This window comes from Ascaphus truei, chromosome 8 (genome assembly GCF_040206685.1).
Source record: "Ascaphus truei isolate aAscTru1 chromosome 8, aAscTru1.hap1, whole genome shotgun sequence".
In the NCBI taxonomy this organism is placed as follows: Eukaryota; Metazoa; Chordata; class Amphibia; order Anura; family Ascaphidae; genus Ascaphus; species Ascaphus truei.
This window is the reverse complement of record NC_134490.1, coordinates 8,559,895-8,575,563: the sequence shown is the minus strand read 5'-3', so window position 1 is coordinate 8,575,563 and position 15,669 is coordinate 8,559,895. Positions and strand designations below refer to the sequence as shown.

General features: G+C 45.5%; 1 protein-coding gene across 3 annotated transcripts in view; it reads right to left on the bottom strand.

The window, feature by feature from the left end:
• The window catches only part of NRG3 (neuregulin 3), a 573,294-nt gene that overhangs the window by 292,445 nt on the left and 265,180 nt on the right, over positions 1 to 15,669 (bottom strand). The gene's annotated exons all lie outside the window — the stretch shown is intronic.

The following is a 15,669-nucleotide window of genomic DNA, read 5'->3' as shown; positions in this document are numbered from 1 at the left end:
CTGAGCCTCCGCTAGCTGGGAGCCTGGGGTAACACTTATAGCGCAACGCCTCCACTTACCCAGGATCCCCGTGATGTGAGATTCCCCTGAGCAAGAAACATATACACACACGTATGATTGAAACCAGTTTTACTGTAATGCAATATTAAACTTATCACTTTATCATAGCAATCCACACATAACATATAACCTTATACTATAACGCTCATAACACTAGTGGCTCGGCCACTCTAATCAGGAGTAACGTCTCCGTCCCCTCACCGCATGCCCCACACACCGTGTCCATGTATGGTACTATATTTGTATAGACTCTGCCCTTTGGCCACTTCACTAGTGTCCCCAAAGGGTTACGCCTAAGGCGGGATCAGCACCTGTTGACCGGTGTTGGTGCACTTGATGTAAATACCTTCTGGTCACGGCGGTGACCGGTAACAACTTCGAAAAGGGTGAGACGAATCAGTGCCCTGCCTCCTGGGTCTCAATGTCCAGCCGTCGGGTCCCAAACGACTCGCCACTACCGCAACTCTGCACCTTTGTCCCTAGCTGTCATACAGTAAGGGATGGCGTTCCTATCACTATAGGGCTTCCCTGCAGCACTGCAACCTACGGTGACTTCAGGGATTCTCCTAGGGGCCTACGGGGTAGAACTGTCACGGACCCCCTGCACTCACACTACCTCTCCCTTCACCCTCCGATCCCCTCTAACTAGCTTCTCTACTTACTGCTGCAGCTGCACTGCACTCAACACTGTGTCTTCTTGTCAGCGCACACAGCACTGCAGCTGTGTCACTGACAAGACTCCACATCCACACACATACACCTAAGGGCAGGGTCCCTACCTTAGGGGCCTTCCCTCTGAACCTACCCACTACCCTAGTGAGGAGTGGGGCCTACCTGGGACCGGGGAATTACCTGACCTGGTGTAGGAGCCACTTGCTCCCTACACCCTTCCTCACCCTTCCTCCCCCTTCCTGCTCCCAGCGCCAACTGCCGTTCACAGCCCGCGAAATGTATCAATCTCCCCTCTCTGCAATCCGGGAGCCTTATTGGCTACTCTGGGACACCTGGGGTATTTGGACCTAAGCCTCATGGGAACTGTAGTCCCGAGGGGGCGGCCGATACATTGGGGCCGCGTGCGCGCTTGTACTGCGCATGCGTGACTTCCTAATGGCCGCCGCAACTCCTGCACCTCACTGCGTATGTGCGACCAATGCGCACGCGTGCGCAACCGTTATGGCGGCCCCCGCTAGCCAAGTGCGCCGCCGAGACTCCCAGGACTCGGAGCGCTGTCTGCTCCGGCCCCCACCTTTGCTGTGTGCCGGCGGGTCCCTCGCTGCCTCCGGCGGCACCCGCGACCGCTCGGCACGCTACGAAGGGGCTCTATGGGGCTGAAAAGAGTCCGGGGCTACATACATTACTCTTAATTAATTTACATGGCACTTTATAAAGCTTACAGAGAAAGAGAAAACAGCATCACATGATATTGCACTGAGTCCTGTGGTTTTAATGTTGATATCTTTATTCTAAAGCAACCTTGGTTTTGAGTGATCATAATAATCTAACAAGTATGATACAGTTTGCAGTTTAATGACAAAGTCAGCTGGCTTTCGACTCATTACTAGCTTGGGTAAATATTCGGTTTGATTTGCGTAACATCCTTGGGATGATACTTCATTTCCTCCTGTGCTGGCTTGGTTTATAATATAATGAATTACAGCATGTCCAGCATTGAAGGGAGCAACGTTTTATGGAGCACAGAAAAAAATAACACATTAAAATATAACGCTTGAGATCGATACATACAGTATCAGCAGATTCTGCTGCAGTGTACAGAGCTTCTATGAAAGTTTTATTTGGGATTTGCTGACTACCGCCTATTTAATATTTCAGATCAATTGTTATCTTTAGCATGTTTATAGCATAAACGATCAGCAAAATTGCATGCATTTGCAGAACAGAACATGTCCGTGATCCCTTCATGTTAGAATTATCACTAGAGATATTTACTGGACTCTGTGTTTCAGTTTTGGTTTCGCCTGTAAACACAAAAGTTCGGTTTTGATTTTGGTTCTGCCTAAAGTCCCACCTGGAGATGGGCGAAATTATTTTGGCGGGTTTGGATCTGCCTCGGATCGGCCGGTTCCTTTGGTCAGCGGATTTCCGCGGATCAGTCTGAAAAATATTGATTCGCCTTTTTGTGGATTGTGGGTTGCTGAAGCCATGGATTGGATTGGTAAAAAAAGCTGTCAGCGGATTGTATGCAAGTGGCAGTTTTAAATTAATCCGCACGGATTGAAACTGCAACAAATCCGTCGGCAGATTTTACACCGCGGAACGGATTTTGAATGTCAAACTCGGGAAATTCCGGGAAATGGATTTGGACCGGATCGCCCGTCTCTAGCCCCACCTGCTTTTGGATTATGGGGAACATTTGAAAATTAAAATGAAGGAATTATAACGTCATGTAATCTGGAGCTGATTTTTTGCTTCCAATATCTCTATGCCAATCTGTATGTGACATACCCCACAGGAAAGCTAAGGGTGTGTGTCCCCTTTTTCCCATCACTAATGGAACTACCAGTATTGCTGTTACCTGTTGTCTACCAGAAGGCCTGAGCCTCCGCTACTGGGAGCCTGGGGTGATCTCTCATTCGCCTCGGTGCAGCGCCTCCACCTGCGAGGGATCCCAACGTGGTAGGATAAGACCCTCACAGGAACAATACCAATAATAATCACACACAGGATATGTAATAACTGGCTTTACTGACATAGGATAATCAACCTGTACCCCACAGTAAATAGCTGACACACACACACAGAACCCTAGTACCCCAGAGAAGTGACCACAACGTACATTGGGTCCTAGGTACCAATACCCTGATGTCCTTCCCCAATGTCAGGGCCCACCCGAAAGTGTGTGGAATAGCGCATCTCGTGAACTGTTGGTGCACTTGTTGGGGTACTGCTGAATAACAGACTGGATCCGCTGATCCAGCAACATCATCCTCCGCGATGGCGTCCGCCTCTGCATTGAGGGATTTCCTGCTGGAGGGTCTCACATTTGAAAGTCTATTACTGCGACGGTGGTCTGGTCCCAGACCACAGGCCACATTCATCACGTGGCGTCTCATCGGTGATATAGTCTGACTATCAGCAGTTACTGGGGAAATGTCCCTAGCTATGGTCTTTCCCTGTAGCAGCCACAACCTACTGTGAGTCGGGCGCTATATGGTGCCAAGGGGGGTTTCTAGCCTAGTCTGGGATGCTACCTGTACCCAGACACTACCTCACCCCTCTGCGTCCCTTCTCTGACTGGCGTGGTCCCTCCTGAGCACGCCAAATGAAGCAGAGCTTAGCCGGGATCCTATGAGCCCTACTGGCTCCTGCAGCCCATGTGGTAGCAGCCCTAGAGGCTGCTGGGACTTGTAGTCCCTCCTCGCGCAGCCTGATAATGGCCGCCACACTGCCCTGGCCACTGCGCATGCGCGAGGCCTCAATGCACATGTGCCTTTAATAAAAATGGCCGCCGTCAGTAGCGCCGAACCGCCCCGGAGCTCCTGATAAAGTCGCAGCCTCACAGTGCTGCCCGGGTCCCCCTGCAATCTCCCCCTGCAATCTCCCCCCGCTCCCGCACACATCCGGAGGTAAAACGGGGTCGGGGCTACAGGTGTTAACCAATATGGAACTCATTGACTGGTAAACTAAAGGAGAAAGTCAAGATAGGTCCTATGGTTGTATCTATGCCAACATATCTATAATATACCTAGTAGATATTCTATGAGTGTTAACCCAGGTGGAACTAATTGACTGGTAAACTTGTAGAGAATAATAGTTGAGACATAGGTAAAGGTAACGTGTTTATTTGCCTTTGTCTCTCTGATCCTTTTGCATCCTTCCTCCCTCCTTTCCTTTGCGGATGGTGATGTAAAATGGTGGCAAGAGAAGATACTGTAGGTGTGACATTAAAGGACGGAAATGACACGAGAACTCTTATCCCTGAGGCATTCCCTTCAGAGCGAAAATAATGAGGTTATTGACTTGGTTTCTTTTGGGCCTAGGCACGCAGACCTGGGCTGCAGTTCAAATTACAGTGCAAATGTGAAGTTCAGTGTTTTGGTTCAAATCAGTGAAATCTAAACTCGCCCATCTCAAAATTCTTATCATCACCTAGTAACTAAAATCACCATCACATTATTGGGTAGAGCAGGGGTGCTCAACTCCAGTCCTCATACCCCCACAAACAGGTCAAGATTTTAGGATATCCCTGCTTCAGCACATAGCTCAATCAGTCCCTGCTTCATCACGGGTGGCTCAATCAGTCCCCACTTCCGCACAGGTGGCTCAATCAGAGGCTCAGTCTGACTGAACCTCTGATTGAGCCACCTGTGCTGAAGCAGAGAAACCTGACCTGTTAGTGGGACTTGAGGACTGGCACGGGTCCCCCTGGGGTATCGGAAGCTCTCTCACTGTCTCTCATGGCAGACAGATTCACTGTCTGAGTTTATACCCCAGTGCCCTAGTGAACGCCCCTAGGAACTTACAAGTAGCTGCCGCCTCTTTGCTGTCGCCTTCCTTCCCCATTTGAATCCCTGCGTCAAATGACGCTGTGACTGTCACCAACGTGACATTGCATGGCGCCGGGTTGCCATGGTAACACAATGTCACAATGTTATTGGTGACGTACGCTGCATCATTTGACGCAGGGATTCGAATGGAGAAGGAAGGCAGCAGCTACAGTACATGTAAGTGATTTCCCATCAGGCCCGTGAGGCCCGAGAGCGCGGCAAATGTATATGGGGATGGACATTTTTGCCGCCCCTAAATTTTGCCGCCCTAGGCCCGGGCCTAATGGGAAATCCGCCACTGTTTAAATTATACCAACACATTGCGCATGCATTCCTGGAAACGGAGGAGATTGTGGCAACCACCTTACAATGCCCACAACTCTGACACATTGAAACAACCAAACACTGCTGCTGCTGCTCCTCCTCCTCCTGCTTCTGCTGCTCCTCCTGCTGCTGCTGCTCCTCCTGCTGCTCCTGCTGCTGCTGCTGCTGCTGCTGCTGCTGCTCCTCCTCCTCCTCCTGCTGCTGCTCCTCCTGCTGCTGGTGCCGCTGCTGCTGCTGCTGCTGCTGCTGCTGCTGCTGCTGCTAAACGGTGGTCAGTAACAGTAAAGAAAATATCATGCTAAAAAATCTAAGTACTTTTGTAACAAACCATTGTTCTTTCAGAGTTTTTACTACTCTGCAGTGCCCCTTTTTCATATTTAATTTATGCACTTAGCAAAAGACAATAGCAAAAAAAAAAAAAAAAATCTCTCTTTACTTGACTACTTGTATTATTTGAATGATTGCTTCAGCCGGACACATTCTCTGCTTGGCTTGCTTTCCCCTCGCACAATGTTAAAATTCATTTCCTTAATTTCATGATCTGGCATTTAAAGCTTAGCATTGCAGTGAACATCTGAGCAGTTCTCATTGTCATTCTGTGTTTGCTTCTTGTTTCAGAGCCATATTACAGCTGCTGTGCTTGGGTCTGAATATATGGTAATGTCTGAAAATGACATGAGTGGATAGATCAAGGCTGCAGTGTGCAGTGGTTCCATGCTGTAATGGATTGTACTCAATGCAGAACTTTGGGTTTTTTTTCATCTTCTTTTCAATTTTTACTCCTTCTTACTGTTAGTTACAGGCCAACATTCCAGGACTCAGAACATGTGTCATAACTAGGCTATTTCTGCATTCGAGACTAAATAAAACATTATAGGTTAGCTCTACAGAAAAGTGCTATGGAAATGATGCTTTTATTTATATTGTTAAAGGTTTCATGCTTGTCAGGACCCCTATTGAAAATGTACAAATAAATAGTTTATGGCTGCACTTCCAACACTGCATACATTTTCTTCTGCTCACAATACGCCTTCTGGAATAAAATGCTGCGTTATAAAGAGTATTACATATTTACAACCATTTACTGTAGATCTCTTTCTACTTAGGGAAAGAGACGACCAAAAAATTATTGGTACACTGTAATTACAACATGCCCTTAGATCTACTGTATATATCAGCATCCACACAGATCCTGACAAGACACCTCTTACATGTACGTCTAAACATACCTTCTCAAACTGTATGGTTAATAGACTTTTTGTGCAGATTGGACAACTGAGAAAGTACTGTACAGTAGACATGGATCTGACACATTGTTAGCTTCCTGGACAGCTGCCATTATGGGGAACATTGTTCCTACCTATTCCATCTCCATTTTTTACTATGATTTTTTCCCTATTTTGATTACTTTTAGATTACAATATTTAGATATTCTCCATGTTTTAATAATTGTGTATAACAGAATAAATAAATACATGATTTTGGCTTTGGGTTTAATTGCGGTTATATTTTTGGAGTCCAGTAACTAAACTTAAATGTCCATTACATACTGTAACTGCTGCTCATGATGAACAGGACAAGGTGCCGGTTTGGTGCACTCTACTGGATAACAATTTCTCCATATCGTCTCAGCAGTCTAAGTCTGACAGGGAGACGTCCTATGACTTGGCTACCTACTCACCTTAAGCATTGCTGATTTACTGAATCACATACAGTAGTCATGTCTTGCTGATGTGGTTTTGTTTAATCTGTCCTTATTAATTAATTACCGTAGACTGAAGAACAACACAGAACAATAAAATTATAATTGTTAGACATTATATGGTCTGTGTATTATGTATTGCAGCTATAACTTTTCCCTGATTGCTGGTAGGCAGCTGCTTGCACAACCTTAGGGTAGCAAGGTTTTTTTTTTAACGTAAGAACAATGTTTATTAGTGTAAAATGCAAAGGAGTTATTCCAGAAATAATGTACATTTATGTACATATTAAAATGAATTCTATTAGTGATTTTAAAGGAACCCATATTTTAACATAGTTTTTCTTATGATTTCTAGATTCACTGTGGGACATTACAATCAATGTATAGAGCAGAATTACCTTTTTGTGGATTAACTAATCGGGGAGGTAAATCAATAGGTTAGCGGCACCTGCACCTACAGTGTTAAGAATGCGTCGCAGGCGCAGAATTTCTGATAATGAGCAGAAACATTTTTACATTAAAAAAAAATTAAATCTTTGGTGCAGAACAAAGGGAATGAAAATGGTGCACAGAAGAATTGGATATGCGTTATCACAATCTGTGTGCTATGTAACTCCTCCTGCTGACACCCCCCAAATTACAAGGTGGCCAACCCCAAATAATGCAGCACAGTACCTTGATACATTGATGCAGGATGAAAATGTCACAGTTTTGCTGGTGACTAGACCCATGCTACTTTAGGAAGTAACAAATGAACAGGACAGGGATACACACATACAATCTATGCTTCTTGAACAATAGTATAACCAAGTATTGCCATTGTCACGTCTCTACTGGATCGAGTGGCCCATCCTTATTTGTATTTGATGTTTTAATTTATACAGTCTCATTTACCAGGTATACAGGTTTTAAGTTGTGTAAATTCCATGCCTCGTACGAAGCTCTTGAGAAATACATACTGTAGGGGTAGACAGGCAGATGGTTTTCTCAAACAAGAACTGCATCAGACAACTGTCATTATTCTTTGTTGTATTGATAATTAAGGCAAATCTCATCATGCTTTAAAAAAACAAAAAATTGTATTTCTCTGTTTATTACCCAGACTCGGAATGTCAGCTATCACATTAATTTACATGAGCATTCAAGGTTATTAAGACTCTTCAAAATATAGGAGAAGATGTATCAAGGCAAAATTGAACAAAATTGATGTAATAGCGGTACATTTTCTAGCGACTCATTGCATTAATGTATGGAGGTTTTGCTCCAGATTATGTACTGTTGGGGGATTCACTAAACGTTAAATCAGGGCACATAACTTTGTGTTACCTAAAACAGGAAGGGATGCTATGTATCATGTTCACTATTCTAATTATAAACACAATGAACAGCAGTAATTGTTTAGCATAAGTTTACCGTCATGTTATTGATGCATTAACTTTACGTTAACTTGCTCCTGTAATGTGCCGCTATGTAAGTCTTGGTGTAACTCCTATTCATATTCTGAAATAGGGCATCTGCTGGAGTGGAGAGAGGGAGGAAGCTACGGAAATAATGCAGGGGGGGCGGGAGAATTTCTAGGGGGGCGAGGCGTTTACAGGGGCCCCGCGCTCTTCCCCACGGCATTTAAATTAAATGCCAGGGGAGGCGCGAGGCCTCTGTAACTCACTTACCTGCTGCCAGCCGGGTCTTCGGTGACACGTCACCATGGCAACGCATGTCAAATGACAAGGTGGGGTCACATGACGTGACGTCACATGACCCGCTACGTCATTCAACGCTGAGCCATTGGGAGAGGGGGGACACGAATGCTGTGGCTCCCGGGAAGGGGACCGCAGCTCAAGAGGTTTGCGTACCCCTGCTGTAGATAACTCTGGTGTTACACCCATCCAGGCACTGCAAAGGCCCGATTTCAAGGTCTGCATGGAAGAAACACCAGGTTTAGTTGTGACCTAACTAATGTAATGTTACTTCTTCATCTTAACCTTAACAAAGGATAGGATACATATAAGGCAGAGGTGGGAAGAGTACGGCCCATATGGGCCTTATCCGGAGGCGGCAGCAGAGGAGGCAGCAGCACAGTGGGAGCCCACTCCCCAGGTGGTTCTAACGTGAAAGTTAGGACCGAAGGAAGTCGGCCCAACTTCTGTAATCACCGCCTGGGTGGGATCCTGCCACGCTGCTGCCTCCACAGCTGCTGCCTCCACTGCACAGGAAGGGGCCGAAGGAGAAAGAGGGAGAGAGGGAGCAGGGAGAAGGAGAGAGGAAGGGAAGGGAGTAGGGTGAGAATTAAAAGAGAAGAAGGGGAAGAGATAGAAAGTAGAGTGGTAAAAGTGAGTGAGAAAGGGAGGCAGACAGTGAGGGGTAAGGGAGAAAGGGTAGAGGACATGCTGGTGAGGAGGGGAGCTTGGGTGAGCTTCGCAGATCACAGACAATGTACATTCAACATTACGTCTGTGGCCCGCAAAGTTTACCCAAGCTTGTTAAGTGGCCCTCCGGCCAAACTAATTGCCCACCCCTGATATAGGGGGATGATATTTGCATATAATTTAGTGATGGGCGTCATAGAGTTTAGTTATAGCCAGGCCTATTTTACGTGTATCAGCTTCCTCTATAGTGAGAAGGAGTCGCATGATACACAGATTATAATTAGAGATTTGCAATTTCTTCGCTGGAGTCCGTGAACCAGGTGAAATTCGCTGATATTCTACAGCGAAAAAATGTCCAGAATATTTGGAAAATAAGCTCATTTAAATATTCTAAATATATTTAAAGCATTGAAATTAGAATATTTCCCAGGTATCGCAGGTGTGTCCATGTGAATAATCAGTGAGTATATTTGGAGGCATATAAGTTCAGATGTAGCAAGACTGTCCTTGGTGGCGCTGACGTGCGCGGTCACGGCACCAAAGGATTAACACTGCGGGGGTCCTATTCAGAAGCCCACTGTTCCATCACGGTAGACACTGTCCCCAGCGCTACTGTCCTATGCTTGTTCGTCTGCGACGGACAGCAACTTGCTTCACCTGTACATGAGTACGCTACTAAATAGGTACAGTATCTTTCTCCCTTCCTCCCACCCCTCCGTATAGAAGAAGGTATAAATGGCACACCACTGCTATAAACAAAAGTTAGGCAAAAAGTTCACTTTTGGTGCTTACCTCCTGTTGATCCCGGCATCCCAAAGCTGGATCCCATATGACAGTATACGCAAAAAAATAGAAGGAGCAAACAAAATATTTAGGTGGTGTCAAAAGACTACCAAATGTATTAGTACATCAGAGTCAGCACAGGTAACGTTTCTGGACACTAGGTCCCTTCCTCAGACCAAACACCTCATAAGTGGTAAATTACAAACAGACATATATACCCCCACACAAGGCAAATCATTTTCCTACCCCAAAAAATCCTAAAGTGCATGGCGGTATTCATTCCACAGCCTAATTGGACCCGCTCCCGGCATCTGACGTCATTGCGCGGTCACGTGTCACGATGCACGCGACGTCACAACGCAGTGATGTCGCTCACTCAAAGGTGTCCACTATCTCTCTCCCAACCAACGTAACCATTTAGTTCCTAACAAATATCCTGAAGTAAATGTAGGGGCAGTGCTGCTTCCTTTCCCTCCCCCCCCCAGCCCCCTCTGGGAGATCTTGCCTAAGCTACAGGTGTATTGGTGCTTGTTATCTGTGAGGATCCAGGAGAGATGAGCTTCCACAATGGTAAGGGGAAACAGGACAGGCTTTCGGTGATCCTTCAGGTTCTTCTCGTGGTGTCAGCACCTCCAGTTACAGCAGACTCCAGGGTTCCTGGAGACAGTTCCCACATGACATACTTAACGCATACACCTACCCAATAGACTGTTACTAAGGCAGGAGTATATAAAATGGATTATTTATTGAAGCAGCCACTGCAGTTGATATTACAGCGCATGCATCATCTTTTAGGTTGGGTCCCAGACCTCTGGATGGTACCAGCCTTCTAGCAGTCTTGAGGCCTTGTGCTCTATTCAGATCTTGGGGAGTCAATCAACCCCAGGAGGGGCTGAAGGCTGTCTCTCTCTCCCAGCCGGGAGAGACTCAGAGCTCCACTCCTCTACCCCATGAGGGGGAGAGCTGGACTGCAGGTCTCAACCCCAGGTCTCAATACCTGGACTGACTATAATTTGGAACACTTCCTCTCTAAGGCACAGAGGGGGAGGGCACATGGTCTGCACCATTATTGGCTGTACAGAGACCCAGTTTCACCTCCACCCCTATCACTCAGAGAGGCAGCATGAGGAAGGGGGGGTGTAACCCCACAGGATAGCCTGACACTGCCTGTAGCTGTCAGGAGGCAGAAAGTATAGTCTGGACCAGCCATGGCTACAAAGGTAAGAACATTCCCTATAAAGATAACTAAATAATGTGTAATGGACATTGTTTCATATTGCACTAACCTCACACTTACTAGGGCTAAGGTGGGTTCTTGAAAATGTTAGTCCAGCATCTAAAATCTGCGTCATTCCCATGTCTCAGAGACGTCTGCAACTCTAGCTTTCCTCATTATCTCTTAGCATACAATGCTTCCACTACAGCCAGGGATTCTGGGTAATGACATGCAAATGAGTACACACAGTGTGTCTTTTTACTTCTTGTCCGTTTTCTCTACGCATATTTTCTGAAGCATATTTGATCGTACGCATTGTTTATGCCATCGGCCATACAGTTGATATCCATACTATTAATCATGAATGATTCTCAATGTATGAGCTTCATTAACAATGTTTTCTGCAAACGTTCATTCCTGAAAGTGTGCTCTCTCTTGATGTGTGTTTAATTTCACAATTTGTAACAGTAGAGCTTTTAAGATGAGAAAAAAAAAAACATTTGCAACCTTGGAACTTTCTGCAAAACACATCTTTGTTCTTATATCAACTGCCACAAAACACAGATTATCATAATCCCCTTTCCTTTAGAAATGTAAAATTAATTAAAACTGATAAAAAAAAATATCATATTACATAAAACACAGATTTTCCCAGCACCATTGTTCTTCAAATCATTATTAACATATCCACTTGATCCAATCAATTATCCTAACCAGAAAAGACTAGAAAAAAAAAAAAAAAGATTGTGATGTTTTTCTCTCTTAATGATTTAATGCTTTAAAGAACAGAAATAAGGTACGGAAGATTAATTACAAATGTTTTAAATACTTGACCTATGGAAGAGTGTGTAAATCTGGAACTGTTCAGACCTCTGTAATTACTAGCTGTAGTTTAAAAATACCTTAAAATAGTCATGCTATATTTGATGCATGATTTCAGCAAATAAAAATATTACTTGTGAGCACATTCACATGTCTGCAACCCTGCAATTCCCCATTATATCTTAGCATACAGTGCTTTCACTGTAGCCGGGGATTCTGGGTAATGACATGCAAATGAACACACAGTGATGCATGATTTGGAAATTTAACATGGAATTCACTGCTCAAGACATACCAACAGGCTATGTTGTTTGAGGAAATTCCTTCTTAAGCCTGTTGCCTTAGTGGATATTGAACGTAAGCTATGTGGTTAATTATCAGTTTTTTAGAGAAACATTGAATAGCCTGCTGGACGCTCTGGAGGACTGAACAACACTGCCTTACAGACCTGTACCACTAAATGAGTATTGTGCTGAACAGCAACGATACAATGTCTTTTATACTACATCTCTCTTAAGGCCAAATTCCCAAAGCTCTGTTAAGTGACTTGACATGACATTAACCTAAGGCTAAGGCCCCGCTGCACGCGCCCGCATGGCCGCCTTGCTTGTTGGCGGCGCGTGCAATTCACTGCACCGCGATCTGCGGTCTGCAGTGTTTTTTTCTGGCGCAAGGGGGCGTGGCCAAAATGGGTGGGGGTGTGGCCATGATGTGAGGGGGCGGGACCGCCCCTCAGCCGTTCAGCCCCTCAACGCCTTAGCCCCTCAACACCTCAACCGCTCAGCCCCTCAGCCGCTGAACCCCTCAGCCCCTCAGCCGCTCAACCGCTGAACCCCTCAGCCCCTCAGCCGCTCAACCGCTGAACCCCTCAGCCCCTCAGCCGCTCAACCGCTGAACCCCTCAGCCCCTCACACACACAGACAGGCACTCACGCACTCAGCCCCACACACAGACAGGCACTCACGCACTCACAAATACACACGGGGGGTGAATCGGAACACGGGGGGTGAATCGGAACACAGGGGATCGGAGCAGGGGGGGGAATCGGAAGGGGGATCGCTGACACTGCAGACACAGCTCGGCAGGCGAATTAACCCCGTCACTGCTAGGGGGGCATTCAACCCAATACTTAGGTGCTGACATTGTCCTGCAGTACATGAGCAGCGCGTACAACGGCGATGCCCCACACTACAGTATGTTTACAGGTGTGTAAGTCACACACACACACCTCCCGTGGCGAAGATGAGAGTCTGTGGGAGGGAGCAGGGGGGCTCCCTTGGTGCTGCAGAGTTTATTTAAAATCGCTGCTTTCCCCCACCCTCTCCTCCCCGCTCCCCGAAGCCTCCCCTCCTCATTGGCTCACAGCCACACCACGTGCCGCGTCGACGCTTGGGATTACAATTCTCTTGCATCCTCTGGCGGCTGACGCGTCACAGCGTGTAGTGAGCCGTGCAGGGAGGAAGGACTGGGACCTGCTCGGGAGAATAACATCAGATGGTGCTTAGCGCGCACGCAGCCGCCCGCGCCGCCGGACGCAGCGGGACCAAAGCCTTAGTTACCGCCACATTGCACCTTACCACACATTTAAATGTTTTCCCCCAGAGAAATATCATTGTGTTATCTATAACGGCCGTTAGGGATAATGATATGCATAGAGGGATGTACCGTAACAGCGCATGTCTACAAAGGCTCGTTAAGATTAACGCAGAGATTTAACGTTACGTGAAGTCAAACCTAAACTTGCCGTTACTTACATCCAGACCCTGAAAAACATCTGTTTCTGTGGAGAGAAAGAGGTGGAGAAGGAAGACAGAGAGGAAGAGAGAACTATACTAACATAGACCTGCTGTCCACAGAAAAAGTCGTTTTTTGCAGGGTGGGAGGAAGACATACTGTGTCACAGCACTGGAAGCTAATGATTATTGGAAGCTAATGCAGTGTTGCGCTGCAATAACGTCAAGTTAAGCCTGTGCTAATAATATCGATAACGGACGTGTTTTTGCACATAATTAGCTTTGGGGAGACATGTTAACCTCAATGAAAACAACATCAATTACTGACAACAAAATCCAGGATCACTCCTAAGAACAAACTGATGCTACTAAATGAAAACTGGCCAGTCCCACACTAGAACAACAAGTCCATGAAACACAGAATAAATGTCCATGAGCCTCTCTTCCGTTCACTGAACCACATGTGTAATGTAATATAATAATCACACCCCTTAGGAGTACATGGAGAAAGACTAACACGGGTAGGGGCTAGTTGTGGTAGGGAGGAATGAATAGCAGTGATACCGCCGCGTCTCCTAAAAGGAAGCGCAGGCTAAGTACACCGCTACCCTCCGCCACTGCCCTCTAATCCCGGTGTCAACCACGGACTCAGAATTCCTCTCACGGAGGTAGGGGAAGGGAGATAACTCACAGTCTTGACTCGCCGGGCTCCGGTCTGCGATGACGTCACTTGGACTGTGAACCGGAAGAGGAAGTCAGCGTGCTCCAGCCAAAGGTAAGTAATACAAAAATAGAAAGTTGCGAGGCGGTTCACTGCTGCCGCCGGGGTATGAATGTAAACACGCAAATTGCAATAAAAAAGGGTTTTATTTGTGCATATTACACAGAGTGCGCTGCAGAGCCAACTCTGACGCGTTTCGTTCCTAGCAGGATCTTTGACAAAGTTCCTGCTAGGAACGAAACGCGTCAGAGTTGGCTCTGCAGCGCACTCTGTGTAATATGCACAAATAAAACCCTTTTTTATTGCAATTTGCGTGTTTACATTCATACCCCGGCGGCAGCAGTGAACCGCCTCGCAACTTTCTATTTTAACATCAATTACTGGTTTGGGTTACGTGATGCTATGATCCTATGATCCATGATTTAACTCCGCTTTATGGATCCGGCCCTTATTAGGAGATTCCGACTTGTAGCGTGTGATGAAGTCCAGAGGAACAGCTGCCAGTCACAGCTTTTCAATTTTGTAATGAGAAGGTATTCCAGTCCAGGTTTTCGATCTGTCCAGCTGTAGTAGGCAATCAGTTACAGCCGAGATATGTGGGATTGCAATCTCTGATTTTCGCTTTTTCCCCATCATTACAGCCTGCATAAGTGATGTTTGTCCTTCGTTTGTGGAACATTTTCTGTTTTATTCAATATACATTTTGGTGGCCCATCACTAAACAGCAATCATCCAGCAGCTAAATAAGTAAATACACATCTTATTTTCAACTCACAATACAAACCTTTAGTGTGTGTGCGCGCTTGGTACCAATGTTGATATCCTACTATTGATTTTCTTTTATCACCAGCCTCTTCTCCATTTTGCTTTTGTTGCAAAATGTCTGTGGTAGGCTAATGACATCACAGCAGATCCTTTTCCAGCAGGATACTAATTGCGTCCAAAGAGAGACTGTTGTCTGTTTTTTATATATGTAATGCTGAAGCAAAAAATAAGTATTCCTTGGACAGATTTAACCCAAGGAGAAATATTTTATACAAAAGCAGAATTGTTAGCTAATCTGAATATAATTGCTTAATATGTGTTTCTATTAATGATTTGGGAGAAGGTTAAGTCCTATTTATAGAGCTACACGGTGCCTTTAGCATGTTTTTGCTTTACTGCTTTATTAATATTGTTTTTAACTTGTTCTCAAGATTAGTCAATGAAAAGTAAGGGTGGGTGGATGGGTTCTGGTTCAGGATTGGCCAAAACCCCAATTGTTTGGTTTTGGATTTTTACCACATTTATGGAAAAAAATCTAAACCAGCAGGACAATACTAAAATAGCACAATAAACCATGAAAACGTGTTTAAAATTAGAATTAAATCATAAATACAATTAGGGACCTAATAATAATATTACCCCAAAAATGTAAATAATAAAAAAAAGATATGA